Here is a 5,466-nt window from a genome sequence, read left to right as displayed (position 1 = left end):
TGTTTAAATAAGCCATCCCTACAGCACCTTTCTGCGCATACCTCTGCCTGTCAAAGCCCAGGTAGGTAGGTTCCTGGGGAAATGAGCCTTTAACTCCTCCTGGTATTCCTCTGCAATCTCCTTCTGGATCCTGTGCCATGCACAGTGATATAAACATAAACTCCCATACCTGGGTACCTAAAGCTCAGTTAAGAATTGGAAGCAGTCCAGATCTTTCTGGGGATTTGGGGCTTGGAGCTACGGTGACAAAAATATCTGCCAGGGAGCCAGGAAATGAAAACCCAGAAGAATGCTCCTCTCCACACCTTGCTGCCTTTCAGGTACGGAAAGCTGCTGTCTTAGAGCATCTGTACCAGGAACCATGTGCCAAGAAAGCTTCCTTTAGTGAATTTCTTTCAGCCAGGAAGGCAAAGGTTCCAAAACTACAATTCAGTCATTGTCAAACCTGGAATTCCCTTCTTGGGACGATTACATTTTGCTCCTGCTTAGCTCCTTGTTGCTTAGCAACCACAGTAGCATCAGGGGAAGCCACCAGAGAGAAGAGCCCTTTCCAAAGTGGGGCTGGGATGGGAATCATCGGGAGTGGAAATTACCTTCTCACTTCCTAGAGAGAGGATGACACCCTGTGTACCTAAGAGATAAGATAAAGGTGGTAGAATTAGGATGCATCTGGAGATAGTCATTTAAATGTCCACATCATATTTAATCATAAAAACCAGTATTCAAACAGAATTAGTTTACTTTGCAATGTAAATTAATATCTAATACTTCCTACAAGTTTCACTCTGAGGGATTCCTTGGGTCATGATGATGGTTCTCAGTTTATTGAGGAGGAAACTGAGGTAGAGGGGGCTAATAATGTGCTCAGCTTCACCCAGCCCGTTAATGGCAGAGAAGGACTAGAATCCAAGTCTATCATTGTCTATAACTCCATTGTCTATGATTGGTTGGTTTATCATTCATTCATTTATTCATTCATTCATGATATAGGATCGATGTTCATATACTATGCATAGATAGGCATGGTGGTGTCAAAATGCTAAAGTTTAAAATTAACCACTGCTCCAAACTCATCTCCATCCCCAAAACCTCAGCTGACTGGGGCTGGTCATGCCCTCCAGAGCAGAGGCAAGCGAACGAATCCCTGTTTTTCCTGATGTCTTTCTTACATCTGAAGACAGTTTTCACATCCCAATCCAATTGTTCACAGTATGCTCTTACTGTTCTATTGGGACTCTCTTCTGTCCTAGAATTTAAAAAATGGAGAGAATTCTATAGCTGTCTTGCTCATTAGATGACTTTAGAATACCCCTCCTTTTTCAGAAGAGGGGTCTGAGAGTCAGAGAGATGAGGATACTTGTCAAATAAGCTTAAAATCAAGTCTCCTTAACAGACTGGTATGTGATCTTTTCATTGCATCATTGGAGCATACTCCCAATATCTACATTTCCAGAATTACCCCCAAACTCCAAATCTGGCCCAATATCACTTTGCAGTTCACTGTGGTTATCACCTCTTTTGGTTAGCTACACCTTCTATTAATGCTACCTCATCTAAGATTGTAGGAGATTTCCAAGTATCTTGATCCATTGTCAGGGCACACCCTTTTTATTGAATCAGTGATTCTCAATCATTTGCATATCAGAAGCACCCAGGGCATTTTGTTTTGTTTGTTAATCCTCACCAGAGGACATTTTTGCCTTTTTTTTTTTTTTTTTTTTTTTTTGATCCCCCCCGTGGGGATTTTTTGTTTTTTTTAGAGAGTGGAGAGAAAGGGGAGTGGAGAGGAGAGAGAAAAACATCCATGTGAGAGAGACACATTAAATGATTGCCTCCCACACTCCTCCCCCAACCCCCCACCCAACAGGCCAGGGATTGAATCTGCAACCCAGGTACATGCCCTTGACTGGGAATTTAATCCACCAACCTTAGATGTGTGGGCCAATGCTCTAACCACTGAGATCACTGGCCAGGGTGAGGGCATTTATTATTAAGACCAATAAAATCAAGATAGGTCCCAAGCAACAGTAATTTCTGATTTACAATGTGTGCTGAGAAGCACTATGTTAGATAACACTACCTCATTTTCCAAAAAAGGGAGAATCAATATTGTATTTAAACCCAAGAAATGTGTATGTGTGTACATATATGGGATGGTGGGGTGACTGGCTCTGAGTATTTGATTATATTAGTTGACCTCAACTTCTGTAAAGGAAAAATGTGTGGGTTTGACTCATTTCTTTCAGCTCTGTAGCTCAGATATGTGAAAATGACATGACCTACCCTTGCACTTGGAAGCATATCTTGCTTGCATATATGCCCTTTATCTGGCCCTCAGATTATGTAGGGAATGAATGATCTTACAGAGCTTTGCAGTATCTGGTATGAGGTCTGGTGTAAGTTGGGGAGGGGTTCCGTGATGACAATTTTACAGGTTAGACACAGGGATGTCTAGAACACAGAACCATAGCCCAACTGGCAGAAAGTCAGTTATTTGGTAATAACAGAGGAAGCTTTATTTGTGCCCACATTTATTGATATTTTCTATGCAGACACAGCCCAATTCTTAATAGTTTTAATTGTGGTTGGAGAAAACATCTTATAGGGGAAAAATAATGTATGTGTGTACAAAGGGGAAAGGAAATGTGCATGTTAAAAAGGTAATAAATGTGCCGAAAGTCTAAAGAGATAAGATTTCTGACCTCACCCTCCTCCTGCCATTTCTGCATCTGTGCTCCATACACTTTGTAAATATCTCCTTTCTGGCATTTCCATGCATTAGATGTATTTCGAAGCTTCATGCCAGTCTACCCCACTTGGTTGTGAATTCTGAGTTTGTATCTCTAGTTGCTACCATAGTCCATGCTAGATAATGATTTGTTGAGTGATTACAAAATGCTGATTTTGGAGATGGTGCAGGATTAAGAGCTGTATGTTATATGCATGCCCATCAGTGGCTCAAATGGTCCTTTTATTTTCTCAAGGTCCCTGGGGCCCTAGGAAAAGGTATCTTAAACTTGCATGGTACTGATTTTTAGGCAACTTCTTAACTAGTTTCAGACTTTCTGTGTTTCAGGATCTAGTTCTCAGATAACCAGAGAGTGGCCTACTTGGGAAAGAAGGTAACAATTCCTGTGCCCATCAGCTAGGATTTGAAAACAGGTCCAGTTCTTTAAGTAGACATTTCATTCAGGGATGGGGCTTTAATTTTCAGGAATCTTTTATTATTATATTACTAGAGGCCCAATGCACAAAATTTGTGCAAGAGTAGGCCTTCCTTCCCCCAGCTGCCGGCATTGGCTTTCCTCTGGCACCCGGGACCTGGGCTTCCCTCTGGCCCCAGCTTCATCGGGAAGGACATCTGGAATGATGTCCGGTCCAATTAGAATATTACCCTTTTATTATTATAGACTAGAAGCGTGGTGCATGAATTTGTGCATGGGTGGGGTCCAGCCAGCCCACCTCGATCAGGATGGAGGGGCCGATCGGGGGTGGGGCTGGGGAGAGGGACCCTGGGCGGTTGGCTGGCTGGCCCCGCCCCCTGGTCGAACTCCCAGTTGAACTCCTGGTCGAACTCCCGGTCGAGAGGACAATTTGCATATTAGCCTTTTATTATATAGGACCATATATTTAAATGAAAATACATGTAATACATTATATGTAACATATATATAGATACATATGCATATATGTATATATGTATATATTTTATATATAGATATATAAAACTAAGAGTGAAAGGGTTCTCGCTTTTCTTCCCCTTCACTTTCCTCCCATCATTTAAAGATGGGCTATGTGTAAGGAAAGAACATTGGATGAGACATCAAAGACATGGAGTCTTTTCATGGCTTTGCCTTAACTTTGTGACTCTGGGCAGTTTATTGCATCATCTCTCTCCTCAGCCTTAGGGTTATGGGTTTGACTAGGTGGTATCTCAGATAAACTTTTGCTGCTCTATTATTCAGTAGATTTACCATCTATTATAATAACTTAAAAATATCCTCACCTGAGGACATGTTCTTATTGATTTTGAGAGAGAGAGAGAGAAACATCAATGGGTTGCCTCCCAAAGGCACACTGACCAGGGATCAAACCCTCAACCTTTTGGTGTATGGGACAGTACTCCAACTAACTGAGCCATCCCCCAGGACTATAGCAACATTTAAATAAGGCACGTGCTTCTCTGAGTTGCTCTTCAATGAAACACAATACAGGAAGACCTAGGGCATATGCCGAGGTTATGGAAGGGAAAAGACTTGAGCAACAGGCAGTCACATGCTCCTGGGCAAAGCCTCCTGATTTCTGAGGCTCACTTTTTCAATTTGGAAAGTGTAGGAAGTAGCCCACATGCCATCTTAGGCCTCTGTGGGCTTTGGTATAGAAATCTAGGTGCACAGGGACATGGGCAAAGGTCAGCTAATTACAGAGAATGATTGTTTTGACACTGTGTCAAAAACAATTGATCTCTACTTCTATCATCAACTCATATGCCCTGGTAATATTTCCATTTCAGGATCACTTTCCCGCTAATAACAATGATCCGATATAAAGGGTAGCAGACTTAATGAAATGCGGCTTTAACAGAGGTCTTGCAATGATGAATAACAGAAGAAATGTTTGTGGCCAATCAGAACATTCCTCTTGGGGGGATGGGGGTGGAAGAGAGGTTACTTGGATCAGAGGGGAGTGAATCATACTGAACCCCATCCAGAACATGGGCCAGGATGGGAGTTGAGGGGTCTTCCAACCCAGCCTCCCTTGCCCTACTTCACTGCAGCATTTCTATGAAAAGTGTGAGGAGTGAAGAAGCTCAATGCCAGAACTCAAAGGAGCAGCCAACCCAGGCAGCCAGTGGCTGATGTGGTTGTGAGGGTCTCTCCCCCATCACTACCAAATCATTCCCCAATCCAGATGTCCAAAAACTCTCCTATAAAACGTGACAGTCAAGAGTCCTCTCCGAATCAAAGTGCTGAGGAAACTCTACCCAAAGTCTTTAGGCAAAACCGCCTGCAAACATTAAGGAATCCACACCCGTCCTATATTGTCCTATAATGTCCTATAATGTAGACAAGTCCCTGAGGAGTTCCGTTCCTCAGTTGTGGATACAGATACCCAAATACAGATGCCCAAAGAGATTAAAGAATCACTAGGGTTTTTATGAACTGAAGACATTCTGCCTCATCCTTTCCACCACCCGAACAGGGATCTGCTTGCCAGTTAGCATTTGTCATCTCTCTGTGTCTCTCCCCTAATCAAGTATCCAATTTTTGTGAATAACGAGAAAATGCACATAAGCATCTAAATGCATACATGTAGGTTAACAAAAAATAAACCCCTGAAAGTGAAATGTAATTACCAGGTTACAAAAAAAAAAAAATGCACCCAGGTTTCAGAGCCTATCACATCTCGCGCCTCCCCCCAAACACTGCCCCTGTTGTGTCAGATAGTGGCAGTGTTGAGCCCGGG

This window comes from Myotis davidii, unplaced genomic scaffold (assembly GCF_000327345.1).
Source record: "Myotis davidii unplaced genomic scaffold, ASM32734v1 scaffold259, whole genome shotgun sequence".
Classification (NCBI taxonomy): domain Eukaryota; kingdom Metazoa; phylum Chordata; class Mammalia; order Chiroptera; family Vespertilionidae; genus Myotis; species Myotis davidii.
Note: the sequence above shows the minus strand (reverse complement) of the source record.